Raw genomic sequence first — 17683 nt, 5'->3', positions numbered from 1 at the left:
CCTGCCTCAATTCAACCACACAAACAACCCAGAAATATGTCCGTGAAACATGCACCCAAAGACAGACAGATGGAACAGACCACTACAATTTGTTACTGATGATATCTTTATCACAAAGTACTTATACAGTGTGAAATGGAGATGAGACATCTCCTAAATATGTATAAAAATGAAAATTCAAATACTGTCAAGCACAAACTATCCACTTCATACTGACAGTTACATATGGTTATCTCTATTTATTTCTAGTTCAAAGTGATATTTCACTCTGGTGGAACATGCGTTTTTATTATCAGTATGCACATCTGCTTTTTACAAATATAGCTTTTCTTAAGACTGAAAAATAGAAAACACACAGGAAATTTACGTTAGTTTAAATGTTGAGAGTGAAATTATTTGACGTCCTTCCACAGAGTAGTACCACTGGAAAACATTCTACGTAGGTGAAATACTACTTTGACGACAAATGACCATCTCTGAAAGCATCGAAGGAAAGTGTTTCAATGCTATTTTCCCATGGCTGTATTTGGACTGTTAGAATAAATGGCTGTGTTTATCTGAGAATCCACTCACTGGCAGTCCGCGTCCTTGTGCTAGTCTGAAACCTTATGGCTCTGTCTTCATTTCCAGACAAACACTCATGTGTCCTCCAAAAGCTGCCCCTTTCATACCTCCAGGTGTCTACCTGAGGCCGGGCCAAACTCCCCTGGACCTTGCAGGTTAAATGAGCCGCAGGTTAAATGATGCAAAAACAAAAGAGCGGGGCGACTGCTACACAGAAGGGAAAGAAAAGTGCTGGAAAGGTTCCCACTGACCTGATTTCATCTGCCATTAAAATGTTAAGAGGAAAAAACAGAGGTGTGATGCCAACATTGTATCTAGCTACGGTGACAGCATTCAAACCAGAGTGTAAAATACCCGAAAGATACACACAGAGTGCTTTAGAGTGCATAAAACAGATGTAGATACCACTGCACACTTAGGCATTCACACATGCTCAAGCGCACACTTGCACGCACATAAATGCACACAGCAAGGACCGAAGAGATGTATCAGAGCAGCAAACAGCCAAGCCTGTGACAGAATGCGACTGTGAAATGGTTATCGGGAAGAGTGGGTGGTGGATGGACTGCAAACTGGTCATGTCACGGCCGTCTTCTTTGATTCTCTGTGATGGATTCTTTGCTAAAGGACACAAATACAGATAAGAAAGTGGCGGACTGAAGGAACACGTGAAGGAGTGATTTAAAAATGACAGAGAAAGAGAGAAAACAGAAACATTTGGATAAAATGAGAGAAAGAAAGATAGTAAGACCAAGAAAGCACAAGAGAATGGGAGAAGAGCAAGCATGGTGGAGGCGGCATGAGAGATGATCGTCATATGATAAAATAGAGGGTAAGGCAGTTTGCGATGTATCCCCCCCTGACAAAAATCCTATATCTTATCCAATTACAGAGCCATTACACTCCAGCCCCGGCCTTGACAGATAACCAGGCCCGTATCAGTGGAAACGTCAATACCTCAAAAACCCGTTGCAGCAAAGCCATTCCCTTGGGGGGATAAAACACTATCAAAAGAGGGAGGGAGGGGTGGGAGGTGACGAATTGGGTTCGAGAAGGGCGGGGTGCTGGTGATAAGTAAACAGACAGAAGAAAATAAAGATTAAGAAAGCAAGATGACTGGACAATGACCAAGGCAGCGTGAGGCTATGAACAAGATCGGAGGATGGGTTGTCGGAAAGAATGAGGAGAGGGTGTGTGCTGAGGGTGTGACAAGAGAGGGGAGGAGGCAGAAAAATGGAAATGAGAGTAAGAGAGATGGATGAGCTGAGGAGAAGAGGGAGTGAGGATTTTGTGGCTCTGATACTGGGGAGGCCAGAGATGAGACAGCACGCGGATGGGAAAAAAGGACCGAAAGGGAGCCAAGTAGTTATGGTAAAGAAGGTGATAGATGAGGCCAAAAGTGAAGAGGGGAAGAGGAACAGAGCAGAGGGAAAGGGATGAGAAACTTGGGAGAAAGAGATAAACAGAATGCATTCAACAATGGAAAGGGGACACCATCAACAGAGAGTTAGAGTGTAGGTGGGTTCAAATGACATGGAAGCGAAAGCGAAGATTGGAAAAGTTATGGTCTACCCATAACTTCAGGACAATAGAGGAATGCTAGAGAGGAACCAATTGAGGTGGGACGTTGTAGAGGTGGGTATGCTGCTAAAAGATGTCAGCGTCAGTTTACGGGGTTGGTTGTCACAATGCTTATTACAGCCAGACAAGAGGGCAATGTCTTATCATGTTGATATTAAACATTTGGTGGGAGACACACAACAGTGAGGTGAGGAGAATAGCTTTAATTCTAGTCTAATTTTCAGTTGCTAGCTAAAGACATGTGATACCTGGCATAAAACTTTTGTCAGGAGGTCAGGTGGGCTGGTTGTCACCCCTCTGATATCGAGCCCCTGTCATGGGGTTGGTTGTGTCTTTGATAGTTGATAACTTGCTCTTAAAATATAAGGATGAAAGGGATACCTGTTTCAACCCAAAGTCTTAAGCTTCCCTCTAATGGTGGTGAGCAATTCACATGAAAGTAAAAAGTGTGACAACAGACCCTGGTCTCCCCGAACTCCTTGGTACATTTCATATACCAGATATTTAAAAAAAAACTGGATATGAAATTGTCCTGTATTTCTTCTAAATGAATTCATCCAATGCAGGCTGACCTGGCAAGCAGCTCCCCATTCAACGCTCTGCCTCACAATCACACACATTCACACCGCTAAAGTGAAAACACAATTCTCTGCTATTGGTCACTGAGAAACACAAAGGAAGCAGTTGGCAAATTTCCGCACATTGTTCAAAGCCACTTAAATGGTCGTTACTGGTCGGTGGGAATCACATTTTAAATCTCCAATATTCTCTACCCTGCAGAGCTACTGCCACAGTGACTGCACTCGCACCACTGGCGCCTTATAAGCAGGCATTCGAACTGAAAATTGCACTGCAAAGGAAAAAAATTCATTCCTGATCTATGTATACCTGTCCACTAACACTGGCTCTCTCTCCAGATTGTCAATGTTGCTGTTTGTGTTCCAGTCCTTTTCCAACCTGCATCTTAGCCCTGCACTGTTACTGTTATGTGTTGATTACATGCTAAATATGTTTGAATCTTACAACACAGGAGAGGTAACATTGCAACAACAGCCTCAAACTGAACATCTGAATTATGACATTCACATTACAATGCAATGTGCAAATATATGCATCATTTGACTGGCCAGCGGAGTGCACTGCTGGATGATGTTGCATTGCGTAGCACCAAAAGTTGGGCCGGGCTCTTTTTGATGGACATTTCTGCCTCTCCTTGCCAGAGCCCAGCCCTGCAGTCTCACTGAAATGAATGAGCGGACTGCGTTTGTGAAAAAGTGCTTGTGTCAGTTTGAACATGGCTTAAAGGGTGAATGAAAGGACAGGGTGATGGTAAGGGAAAAGAGGTTGAAGAGGACGGATGGAGTAGACGGCATGTTAGGGTTACAGGGTTACCAGAAGTAACAGATGGGAATGAGAGAGACGGATAGATTGAAAAGTCCATAGAGACGTTCAGGTTCAAAAGATCGTGCAAGTGATGGCAAGCATTTGGGAACGACAGATCCAAAAAAGCAAAGAGAGAAGAGAGCTTGTGGACTAAAGAGCTCAGTGTTAGAGGTCAGGGGAGGGACATGGGACACGAATAAAGGATGTGGGGGAGCAAAAAAAAAAGGGACCAGAGAAGTGAGATGAGCAACTGCTGTCATAGATTGGAGAGGAAGGAAGATGGCTGGAAAAAGAAGAACAGATGAGAGGTGAGAGGGGAAGGGGGGCAGCTTGACAGAGGTTAGGAGGGAGGTGAAGAGTGATATATTAAAAAAAAAGAACAGCGGTGCAGTGAAAGGTGAAAGCCGGAGGGAGAAAGGGGAGAAGCGAGAAGAGGTTGACAGAATAAAGTGGAGATGGAGGAGGCTGGTGGCTGGAGAATGTGAGGTGAGAGAGCAAGAGTGTGCAAACAGGAGCACCAGCGAAAAAGAAAAGGATAGAAAAAAACAGGAGGAGAAAGGGGAGGAGAGTCAGGGGAATCACTGTTCTCTCACCTGTCACACACACACAGATGTTTGGGGAAGAGAGGAGGAACAGGAGGAGGATAGGGGAGAGAACAGGGGAGCAGAGAAGGTCAAACAAACCACCTCTGAGGAGGATATGAATAAAAGGAGAAAGGCAAGTAACAGAGAAAAAGATCAGGAGATAGGACAAAGGATGGAGAATAAGTACAATCCAAGAGGAAGAGGGGCAGAATAAAGCACTGAAAGTAAAACAGGCTAAAACTTCTCCACTGAAGTTACTAAAAGTCTTGATTTCTGGGTGATAGACACTGCATCAGTTTGTCTGTCTATACTAAGTATTAAATTAAATTATGAAACAATGACAGAAATTCAAATAGAGGATACAAATCTAGATCAGATGGTGATGGGCCAGTTAATCAGTTAGTTTGCAACATTTGTGATACCCAGTTAATTGTTTCAGTCTTAAATCAACCCAAAACACAAAATCTTCACTGGTTCCGCTTCATGCAAGTGAGGATTAGGTGGTTGGTGGTGTTTTATATTGTAAATTAGAATTATAATTGAAGAACTTTGAAGTTTTGGTCGACAACAAACGCAAGTTGAAGAGGCACCTTGCCCGAGGGAATTCACTTTAATAACGATTATAGCTGTTTACATTCCCCCACAGGCTAATGCTAAGTTAGCACTGGCGCGGCTATATGATGTCATCAGCAGGCAGCTCACGGCGCATCCTGATGGCGTCATCATAGTCGCGGGAGACTTTAATCACATAGATTTAAAATTGGTCATGCCTAAATTTTATAAAAATGTGAACTTCCCGACCAGAGAAAAAAATGTCCTGGATCAAGTCTACACCAACATCCCAGGAGCTTTCAAAGCATCTCCATGTGCACACCTAGGAGAGTCAGATCACATTTCTCTGTCCTTGACTGCAACCTACAGACCCCAAATCTGCAGAGCAAAACCAGCTATCAGAACTATAACTGTGTGGAGCGAGGAAGCCACCTCGATGCTGCAAGACTGTTTTGATAGCACAGACTGGGGCCTGTTTGCACATGAGGACTTTGAGGAATATGCCGGATCTGTGTTGGACTACATCCGTTTCTGCTCGGACACAGTTAAAACACAGAAGACAATCAAGGTGTTCCCCAATCAAAAACCTTGAATGAACACCACTGTGACAGCACTGCTAAGGGAGAGGGATGCAGCCTTCAGGTCAGAAGACAGGCAGGCTTACAGGGAGGCAAGAGGGAAGGTCCAGAAAGGCATCAGGGATGCGAAGCGGGCCTACAAGCTGCGGATCGAGGAGCAGTTTAACAACAATGACCCCCGCAGCATGTGGAAAGGCATCAAGGCACTGACGGACTACAAATCCAGCCGCCTGCTGCCCAGCGAAGACGCTGAACTGCCTGATGTCCTCAACCACTTCTTCGCCCGTTTCGACATCCCAAGGGAGAGGTCTGCCCCCCCACCAACCCTCCTGCTGAGGCGGCTCCGCTGGTGCTATAACAACACCAGGTGAGGGAAACGCTGCGCAAAGTCAACCCGCGCAAAGCAGCAGGACCAGACGGAGTGGCAGGCCGGGTCCTGAAGACATGTGCAGAGCAGCTTGCTGAGGTGTTCACAAACATCTTCAACCTCTCACTGCAAACTGCTACTGTTCCCACATGTCTGAAGACCTCCACCATCATCCCTGTGCCTAAAAAGTCATCTGTCAAAGACCTGAACGACTACCGCCCCGTGGCATTGACACCTATTGCCATGAAGTGCTTCGAGAGGCTGGTGCTCTCACACATTAAAACCATCATCCCCCCCAACCTGGACAGACATCAGTTTGCTTACAGAGCAAACCGCTCCACGGAGGACGCGATCAACACCGTGCTCCACACAGCCCTGACACACCTGGAGAGGCCCAACAGCTACGCGCGGATGCTTTTTGTGGACTTTAGCTCTGCATTTAACATCGTCATCCCACACAAGCTGGTCAACAAACTGGACTTTTTGGGACTGGGTTCCTCACTGTGTTCATGGATTATGGACTTTCTCACAGGAAGACCACAACAAGTGAGAATAGGACACCACACCTCCTCTGCCCTTATCCTGAACACTGGAACCTCACAGGGCTGTGTGCTGAGCCCCATCCTCTTCACACTCTTCACACATGACTGTACCCCCACTCACACTTCCAACTCCATAGTCAAATTTGCAGACGACACCACAGTAGTTGGCCTCATCACGGACAACAACGAGTCTGCATACTGGCAAGAGGTGGAGCATCTGGCTGAGTGGTGTGAGGACAGCAACCTGGTCCTGAACACCTCCAAGACAAAAGAGATGATCATTGACATCAGGAGATCTAAGGGGAGCTGCACGACGGCGGAGAGGGCGGCCCTGCATAGAGTGGTGAAGGCAGCTCAGAGGATCATCGGGCTGGAGCTCCCTCACCTCGACACACTCTATGCCAGCAGACTGAGGAAGAAGACCAGGAGCATCACACTGGACACCACACACCCTGGAATCTCCCTGTTTGAACCGCTTCCGTCTGGGAAGCGGTTCAGAACTTTAAAATCCACCACGAACAGGCTGAGGAACAGCTTCTACCCCAGAGCTGTGGCCTCCACCACACCCCTCCCCCCTGTTTCCACGAATTCCTAACCAGGACTACCTCAGCAGCCTTTAAGCTGAGGCTAGCTGCACTATCTTTGTACATACACTGTTACTCACTTTTTCATGTTTCATGTTTCATGCTGCATTGCACTGTTCTGTACATAGTGTTTATTTCGTAACTGTTATTCTTGATAATTGTGTATATTCTTGATAAGTATGTGTATATATATATATATTGAGAAATATATATATATTTCCTTTTGCCTATTTTTATATCTTTATTTATTGTCTTGTTTGTAAATGTCATATGGGAGAGGTCAGACAGAATTTCATTATACTTTGCCGTATAATGACAATAAACCTGATTCTGATTCCTGTGGCATCACTGATGCTGGTATTTTTAAAAAGCAGCATGTTAGAAATCAGATTAATGTGCTACCTGAAAGCTACCTTGGTGAAAATGTCCCTATGCTGTGCCCTTCACAGGTCTGTATTGGCCGAATGGAATTCACACAGAGAGGCTCCTTCTGAGAGAAAAAGAGCCAACTGGGGAAAAACATGGCTGGAGTTTCTCCAAGCTTGCAAAACAAGGCTTGAGCTATCTGAGATGACACAGATAACCCAGCATTGTAGCAGCGGTAGTACAGTCTGAACGTGTGTTATAGTGGAACAATATTGATATCACAAGTGATTATGAGCACAAATATTCTCCCGGACAAGAGTAAGAGTGCACAAAAATGTATTTATGTGCACATACACATACACATACACGAAACAACAGTTTTTATCAATTGTTCTGTTTTTCTGGGGCATTAAAACAGTATCTTTAGGCTGCAAACCAAGTGACCATAGAAAGCTAGCTATTGCCCATTTTTCACGAAAACCAATAACAATAAACACACAGTAAACCAACAGAAAGCCATCCTGGGAATGTGGAGGCCATATATATGTACAGTATGTACCAACAGGAATGCACTGACTAAGGAAAAGCAGGCGAACGTGGAGAGAAACTCAAACCAGGAAGTGTCCTCTGGGAACTATTTCCAAAAATGGCTGTCTTTTGAAACAGTCAACTAATGTAATCTATGTGGATATTTTTCTATGTGGATATTTTTCTTTTATCACACACACTCAAATATCTCACTTCACACTATTTCAAAAACCCTTGGCTATGTGTCATTAGATGAGACCACAAGGAAAGCTATAAAAGCTCCCTTTGCTTTCTTTGAACTTGAATCAAACAGTGTTCCACTACATTAGCAAGCCTCACCACCGTCTTTGCTCTTCTCATCTCATGTTAGGCTGTCGAGTTGGCTCCCTCCTCTGTTTTTTTTTTTAAGAGATAAAGATGATCAGGCCTCACCTAATTGGATAAGTCACAGGGTTGTCCATCATCCCTAGGGAGATAATGTGAAAACATATATACATGACAGTATGTATCTATGATCCACAGAGAGTTGAATTGGGAACTGGAGTGTGACCAACTGTGTTAACAACAGATGTTTTTAACTTTAACAGCCCAGTAGGGAAATTGAAAATATGTGGCTTATTTCAACTTCCTGACTGGGTAATTGGCTTTTGCAGTAGTTAATATTAGAAAATGAGTCAGATGAGAAGAAAAAAGGGGAGAGTGGAGAAACGCAGAAAGATCAAGTGAGAATGATAGAGGGCTTCTCCTTGATGGGTATGTAAAACGTTAGCTCCCTACTGGCTAGCTAAATCCCCCAAATTCAACAAGTTATAAAAACTAAAACCAAGAAGATCTATCTGTAGGCCTTCTAGTGCCCCACATCTGTCAGACCAGGGACATGATGGGCACATTATTCACTCACATGAACATGAACAGCTCCTATCACTGAGATGAGATGAGATATCAGCAAAGCATTCACGAGAAACTGCATGGATTTCAAAGGTGCACTGGAGAGGAAGATACTACACTTGCTTGCCATTGAGAGAACTATGCTCCTTTACCTACTCCCTCATTCTTTTTTATTCTTGGATTGTAAAACCAGGGGCCCTAAGTCAATATGTGTTACTATAAACATTTGACAGCCTATTGCATTAGACTAGGCCCTGCAGAACTAACAATGTCTAACAATGGACAATAATTTAAATATTTTGTAACTGTCCACAATGTGTAATAAGGAATTTCAAGTTGTCACAGTCATTGTTTCTAGCCCCACTAAAAGGGGGGCAAATGTGGGGATGCAATTTTGATTTTACTCTCAACTAATTTCAAATTCATATCAGAGATTAAGGATAAACTGGGCAAATTTGTAATTTTCAAGGGTAAATTAGCCGATGAAACGTTGATTTCATTCAATATATATAACCCTCCTAGAAGTAATAAGATAAATAATAATAAAAAAAATTCTTTCACCTGATTACCATAGAAACGTTGTGCAGAGGATCTTAATATGATCTTGACCCCAAATTAGATACAACTTTCCAAAAAATAAGAAGAACTCACTTAGAAATCTGGATAAAAGAAAGATTTTGGGCTGATTGATATAAAGTGAGACTTCTAAGATCGAGACTACATCTTTTACTCTGTCCGCCATAATTTATATTCAAGAACTGTTTTTGTTTTAACATACAACTCCAAAAGGCATAGATTAAAAGGATGTCAGATTGGCAAAAAGGACCTTTCAGATCACACTGGTATGTACTTGAAGTTATTCATGGATAGCAAATGCAAAGATACATTGTAGAAAATAATTACAAGAATGTTCTGCAATCCAAGATTCAAAGAAATGACAAAAAGAACTACAAAATTCATAGGGAAGATGGAGAGAGCAAACTCAGGTTCATAAGGCAAAAATATTATGAGACAGGGTCAAAAGCAACAAAGCTGCTAAGTTAGTAATTATGCAAACAACAAGTTGACAATCATATTCTTGAAATAAGAGACCCTGAATCTAACAAAATAACATGTGGGTGGCCTTAACAAAGAGCATTTTAAGATATTACAAGTCCTTGTTCACTGAGCTGGATAAAGCAGAGGCATTTACAATAGAAGAGTTTCTAAACCAGTTACCCAGCATTGAAAAATTATATAACGATGAACTCGATGAAGAGATATCTATAGAGGAAATTGATAAAGCAACCTCTAGTCTGAAAGCAGGCAAATCACCAGGCAAGGATGGGTTCCCGTCCAAGTCATACATGTCATTGTAAGAGCAAGTAACTCTGTAAGTAGTTCAACCACAATTTAAAAGAGTTCTGGCCCCATCTTGGAAGGAAGCCAGTATTTCTATAATCCCTGAAGAAGGCAAAGATAGAAAGAAATGCAACACATCCATGCCTATCACTGTTTCAAGTCAAGATGACAACCTATATGCATGGCTAAAAGGATGGAGGAGGTGATACCAGTACTAACAGATGGGGACCAAACAGGTTTTATATGAACATTAAGGAGCTGTGTCCATAGAGGAACGATAAAAAAAAAAATATAAACATCAGCACCTCCTGGTGACTCTGAAAAAGTATTTGACTTGCTGGGGTGGCAGCATCTTTATCAAATCATGGAGGAATTTGTTTTTTTGCAAGAAATTCAATCCCACTGGTGACCAGTCAGTCCAGTGCTCCTCAAATTGTTGAACCGGCAGCCCTCAAGGGCATAAAACATACAGAACACAAGATATGTCTGTATGCAGACCATGTTATTGTCGCTTTGAAAAAAACAGCATCAAGTAGCCTATACCCATGGGTCTCCAAACATTGTGTAGTAGATTATCAGGCTCTTTCCTTAATATAGAGAAAACCCAAGCCTTGGTCCTCAATTTTAATCCTCTACAGTAAATTCAACTCAGTTAGAATGTTGAAGAATACTGTAGAATATAAAAAGTATAAAATATATGTGAATAAAACAGATGGGCTTCACTCCTTGGATAATGACCATCAAAATGATCATCTATTCCAGATTATTATATCTATTCCAATCATTACCAGTTCAAATTCCTTACACACGTTGTATCTTCTCTGATGCCGATGATGTAATGCACCCACCAGATACCACACACACAACATGGGACATGCAAATATCAAGGTTTATATAGGATGACAGAAAATCATAGATGTACTACATTGCAGTTGCCGTAAGGGAGGAGGACGGGATGACCATGCCTGCGGGATTAGTATGTAACGGCAAAATTAAGACCATTTCAGATACAGACAATGGATAAGGCCTAGTATCACACCATATTCTTTATTGGTAAAGGACAGGGAATTAGTAAAATTCAATCAATGTCTGAAAAATATGGATTAGAGAGATAAATTACAAATCCTCGAAAAAGTGGCACTATCATGTAAAAGAAGTGAAGGCACTGAGCAGAGAGGAGTCCTCTGGTCTAACACAGACGTGTATGAAAGCATACCACTCTAAACCCAGCAGATGGATCAGTGGGTATGTAAGTATATAATTGATGAAGAACATCTCAACAGACTACATAAATCTATATTAGGGGGAAAAGAACTGTACATTGAAGGAATGGTCTCTCATCATCAGCATCCAGATGACCATTACAAACTCGCAAAGATGACTTTAGCAGGAAAAACTGTGTGATTTTTTTTATAACCCTAAAAATAAAATCAAGACAAACTGGACTGAGCAAGTGCTGGGTACTGTCATCACACTCACATCTTTTGGTCTTCTTCCATCTTGCAGCCTTCCTGGGCTGATGTTCAAGTCGTCGCTAAGAGTATATTTGGATTTGATATGGAGTTCACTTGTCACCCTCTCTCCACTTAGGAAACATATCTAAGGAACTGGATATCAGAGACAAATATTTACTAAAAATTCTCATGGTAGCCACCAAGGAGGCAATTACAAGATGCTGGATTTGTAAAGAGCCTCCCACCCTGAACCAATGGCATATACAGTATGGATCAAACAACATGCAGTTTCAGATTACAGAAAGAAAAGGGAGAAAAGTACCGGACTCTGTGGAATATCTACATGACTAACAAAGCCTCTGACACCTCAATCTCGCAAATGCAATTGTGAAACATAAAAGTGAGTGAATGTGAGTAAAAGTGTACCATTTTGTGACTAAGAATTCCTGCACCGGGATGTGCATCATCCAGTGTAACTGAGTGACTTCACACCAATTGTGTTATGAAAGAGAAAAATGTTTTTAAAAAGTGAGCAAAGAAGTGTGTGAGCGAGTACAAAAAAAGGAGATGAAGATTCCTGAAACACAGAAGACCCGTGTTGCAATGGTGAGTGATGGAGCCACGGTGATTTTGGACGAGAGACGAGCAGGCAGTCGGTGACAGGTATGACACACAAACAAACGCGACAGAGGAAAAACAGAGCATCAAACAGGAGAACATTTCTCCTCTGTCTTATTCTCAGTATGAGAGTGTGTGTGGGTGGAAGCGTACACATAGCAGAATTTGTTTCTACACATGCGGGTTTAAACACTTTCATGGCTCTGTGTGGCCTTATGTTTTGTGTGTTCCAGCACCCCAGAGGACGTGTGACAGTATGTTTATCAAAGTAGCCGCTTTTCATACAAAAATCACATTAACAGAAAGTATAACATCTTAATTAATTAAGATGCTAGGCCGCCGGAAAAGGGGAGCTGAGAGAAAACAGCTGGTTAGCCCTCTGCTAGTACTTCATCTTTCTGTCATGAAGCAAAGGGAGCGGATGGAGACAGAGTAATTTAATTAGGAGCGGACCGCCATTATCGATGGATGACTGCAACGGCTAGAGACATCAAACAACTTTGCCAGATGACAGAGAGTGAAAAGCAATGCATGAAAAGGGAGGGGGGATCTGGTTAATTGTGCAGTAAGTCAGAGCACAGTTCTGCAGTACTGTGATGTTGTGCATTTGAATAAGAGGGGGACTTTTTAAAACTTTGGAAAACTTTGAGAAGTATATAGGATGAGGGTGAGAATGAGAGAAGAAAAAATAGATAATAAGGTCTGGAAAGAAAGAAAGGAGACAGGCTGAGAAAATGGAGTGTGGGATTGAGAATGTTACTGTAGAAAATAGAAAGTCTATGGAGTGAAAATGAGATGGAGAAAGGGGAGACAAGGATGTGATGGAGGGTAGAGAGGGACAGGACAGAGCAGGGGAGAGCGAAACACAAAGGAAGAGGGACAAGGAGAGAAAGAGGAGGAGAAAAGAAAATGGAATATAAAGATCAGTGGCCACGTGTTTGTGATTATCGGCCGATTCTCGCGCTCTGTCTCGTCTGCGCTGCCCAACAACGTGAGCACACATGCGTGCTCACATGCACGGTATTCTGTAGGCTTTTCTGTATTCTGTAAGTTTTCTACAAATGAAAGCTGCATTAAAATGACCCATTTTCAAGAGCAGCAATAAGACGCACTCACAAGGAAATTTGATTGATACTTTTTTGTTATTACATAAGACTTGAGATCCTCTGTAAAACTGAAGGCCAAATGTCAGTATTTGATGTTATATGGAATGCTTTAAATATATAAACCATCATACACGGCTCATCACTTTTCACTTTAACTGTCCCTCACTGATCTTCAGCTCATTGTTCCTTTCGTCCACTTCAGTCTGTTGTCGCTCTTCCAAGAACCCCTCTTTCACTCTCTCCATTCCTCCCTCTCCTCCTCTCTATTTTGCTTTCAGCCTCTCCATGCCTCTTCTATTTTAACCTGTATCCATGGGGCATCTGTCTTCGGCTGGCAGCGCTGAACATAGCCGTGTGTGAGGTGCAGATCACAGCTCATGTGGTTGCCATGTAAAATACTGAAAATCTATTTGGAGCTCATTACTCTTTTACTAAATGTTAAGTTTTTAAAACCTTTTCTGTTACATTAACCTGCTTTTAGGTCCAATATTTCCCACGGCTCAAGCAGAGAAAGAGTCATGTGAATATGAGCATGCCACCATTTTACAATTAGTTCTTAAACGGCCATTCCATCCTCTTTACACGTCAGAGTCAATTTACTGGACACAGGAGGTATTATTCAGCCGGTGAAAATATTTGAATATCCTCAATGACTCTGTACTAAATTGCCAGCTTTTAACAGGTTACAAATGCCTCTACATGACCTACATAAGCTAACAAGAGTATCAGCAAGAAGACTGGCTATATTGGCTATTTCTGTTTTGTTACTCAAAAGGCTGCCACCAGGTTTGATTCTTCGCCAAATCAAACAAATGATTTATGGCTCGCAGACCCAAAGAGCAAATGTTTTGCCAGGTAAAGTTTTGCAGTGAGAAGTAGGCTAAATAAGCCAGTTAAAAGGAAGCAGGAGAAGGATTTTTCTTTAGTGAATTTAATTTTTCATGTTATATTTTGTGGTTATAGTCGATACTGATGCAGGATCAGCAAAAAGCAACAAAAAAGAATTGACCCAAGCATGAAAAAAAGCTAATAGAGCACGGCTGAAAACACAAGTCAGCCTTGATCTGTCACTCAGCAGATGGTGAGAAGTGTAGAATTTGAATGGATTCAAAACCAATCCTGACTCTACACAGGTATGTAATATGTCTCTTTTATTTATGAAATACATTGCAGGTCAAATGTATATATGAACAGTGCTAAAACAAAGTTTACTTTGTTTTTACCATCATAATGTAATAGTTTATTAATATATTAGTTTATCAATATATTAAATTACTAGTTTACTAGTATATTAATCTAACATAGCCACACATGTATTCATTACGTCAGTGCTTTACACCCTGCAAACAACTGTGTTTTTTTGAAAAAAGGAAAGAAAAGAAAAAGAAAAGTATTCAAAATAAGTTGAATCTCGGCCACATCAATATCTTTGTGACAAAAGGTGGTGGCGCTTCTGTTCACAGGGGCTGCCAAAGGCTACACAAAATATTGTTACTTTAATATCCGTGTTAAAATGTTTTGTGACCTATTTTCAAACCGAGAGATCTGATGCGATTGAGAAACTCTGAGTTTAAGATGTGAGGAAAAGATCCTTGTCTGCATTTCATTAACTGTCCTCTCTCTGTCCCTCACTGCCTCCCTGTCTCTCAACCTCACTTTTCCTCCCTCTTTGTCCAAATAGACTAGAGATTTTTGGCTGCAAGGGTACAGGCTCACCTTTTTCTCTGTCAGACACTCTTGAGATGTGCAGGAGCGGCATTAAGAAGAGACGGTGAGTGGGTGGGAGGATGTGCATTTGAGGCAGTAGAGACAGAGAAGTGATGGCAAGAGATAGGGAAGAATCATAACCACGAGACAGAAATTGAAAGAGAAAAGGATGAGCAGGGGTCACGGTGGTGGAGATGATTGATTGAAAGGAAGTCGAGGGAGGGGGAGAAAGAGTGGACAGGTGGATGGAAGGAGATGAATGTGAAAAAAGAAGAAATAGTGGACAAGAGAGGGTAAAAATGGGAAATTGAGAATGATGGTGAGAATGAGCTATTAACAGATGGAGAGAGGGAGGTTAAAAGAGTAAATGAGTGCAAATGATTGATGATGAAATGAGAATGAGCGTCAGGGTCTTCATCCGTTGATTCTGTCTTCAAAACCCAGAGGCAGAAACTGTCCTTGCTTGATTTATCCTTCTACAAAAATAATAATGGAAATAAAAATCTAGTTTATAGCTAATGTAATAATAGACCACAGCGACTGACAATCAAACTGAGCTGGTCCTAAATAACTTGCCATAATGTAATTTTATTGATAAATGTACCATAGGGTGACATCGTGTGTGTGTGTGATTGTGTTTTCTAGACAAACAAAAAGGCATTTAGTATTATGATGATGAGTCTGTTGGTAAAGAATGTGTTTAAGTTTCAAGAACCAGACAGAACATCTAGAGAGCGCCCTCTTCCAAATAACCACATATATAAAGCTGTGTACACGAGCTTATTCCAGTTTATGCATTTATATGCATAGAGCACTTTGTTACTCATGTTAAACACGCATACTCGCATTTACACACACAGACATGGATGGAGAACACAGTGAGTGTGTGTGTCTGTGTGTGTGTGTGTGTGAGACACCAGTTACATGATCAACAAGGGTGGGTACCAGGGGCCTGGTGACTGGCTGGCATACAGCAGACAGCTGCCTGCTGGAAAATTGTTATGGCATCATTTTGCCTCTCTTTCACGCGCATACACAGACAGAAACGTACACCCAGAAGGGGATATGCATATAGACACACACACACACACACACACACACACACCCTACCACACACGTGCCTGCAGCCTAAAACTCTGATAGCTGTCAGCATTCACAACACACGCTTAATATGAGTGGTGTGTCCCATTGATTTTGTGCCTCTCCTGTTCCATAGCACTGGGAGATTGGAGTAGATTGGCTTATCAGCACACACTCATGCCACTGACGGCACATTTGGCTGCCAAAAGTAGGTGCTTGGAGGGACCCCCGCTTCTGGTATGGCTGTGTGGGCATGAGCCTGTGTTCCCGTGCGTTTGTGAATCTGCTCTATATGCGTCTGTTGAGAGTGAACAGTTCCACGCTGCTGTTGCTGTTTTTGTTTTCATGAATAAATGTTTAAGTGTGGAGTGCAATCCTGTTTTTGTCAACGCGCATGCTTTGAGATGCTTGCCTTTCTGTGAAAGTAAGGCTGTTTAATGTGCGGACTTTCATGAGCGTTTGTGCGAATGACTGATGTTCAGTCGTAAGAAGCTTAATTAGCTGGTCACTTCTTTCTCAGTGTGTTTTGTGTGTCTGCAAATGTTTCACTGTCAATCAATCGATCAGTCTTTATTCATATGGCGCAGATTCATAACAAATGTTATCTCAAGGCGCTCTCCAGACAGAGAGAGAGAGAGAGGGAGATGGAGAGAGAGAAGGGGGGTGGGGGGTAGGAGGGGATATACACAGCAAACAACCACAATAATAGTGACTATATTACTGACAATAGGAATATGACTAATAAAGAGCAATATGGTAAGAGTGAATAACATGACAATAACGAATACATGAATAATAATGGCATGAGTGGCTAAAAAGTGGCTGATGATCTGCAGCTGTGGTGGAAATCCATGTCAGTAAATGATGTGTATTTGTTATGCCTGTTGTGCACATTATCACATAGGCTCTCACTTATCACACAGGTCATGCTGTCTGTGCTTCTGTTTTGTACTGATGTGTTTTGTATTTTGCGTTAGAAACTGACAAACAATGTTGACTTTCAATTTTGGGCAGCCTCTTCCTTAACAGCAGATAAACTGAGATTCAGTTTTAAGAAAAGAAGCTGACTTCATGACACATTTCTTATTCCCATAGAAAACTTTTTTCTTAGGGAAATTATCTAATTGTCCCTCCCTGCAGAGCCTCTCTGCCTTTCCTTATCCTTCAAATTCTATATTCCTCCCTTGTCATATCCTGTATGCTAACGAGGCGATGACCTCATCATCCGCACACAGTGTCATCCTCGAGGACACCAAGACACAGGGGATGAAATTAATCTTTACATCCTTTTCTCTCACTCCCGCTACTAGTACTGCTTCGACATTTGTCTCAGTTTGTCTACATTTTTGGACAAACTATTGAGTCAACATCCAATAGAGTTTGTCAGTTTTGTGTTTTTTTTCAGTAGTGGTCCTGACTGCCATGTAACATCTTTTGATTCACTCAAATTTGGAGACATGTGAGAACATGTTGGGGTTCTAATTATAAGTCAGAAATGACAGGTAGTGACAGAGGGAGAGAGCTGAGTAGTTCTTTTTTTGGCAGAATAGTTTTTCACTGCTCAACAGTACAGAAACAGTACAATGTATATGGACATATTCAAGCCAAGGGGTTTAACCATTGTATTTTTAGATTTTGGAGGTTAGCTGCCTCAGCAAGTCATTTAGTCTGGGTAATGAATCTTGCAATTCTTTCTTAGAAGGGAACACATCTGTGTTAGGGTCAGAAATGTTCACATTTTTGTTTAGCCCAAACTGATGTAAAACATTGTTTTGAACAAGTAACACCGTCTACACGTCAGCAGATTGATCTTATTCAGATGTGCGTATTTCATGAAAATAGTCCCAATAGATGATGCCA

General features: G+C 41.9%; 1 protein-coding gene across 1 annotated transcript in view; it reads right to left on the bottom strand.

Moving 5' to 3' along the window:
• The window catches only part of cntnap2a (contactin associated protein 2a), a 319930-nt gene that overhangs the window by 159414 nt on the left and 142833 nt on the right, over window positions 1–17683 (bottom strand). The window lies entirely within an intron of this gene.

The sequence above is a fragment of the Pempheris klunzingeri genome, chromosome 21 (genome assembly GCF_042242105.1).
Source record: "Pempheris klunzingeri isolate RE-2024b chromosome 21, fPemKlu1.hap1, whole genome shotgun sequence".
Classification (NCBI taxonomy): Eukaryota; Metazoa; Chordata; class Actinopteri; order Acropomatiformes; family Pempheridae; genus Pempheris; species Pempheris klunzingeri.
The sequence above is the reverse complement of the archived record's forward strand: the minus strand, read 5'-3'. Positions and strand labels throughout refer to the sequence as shown.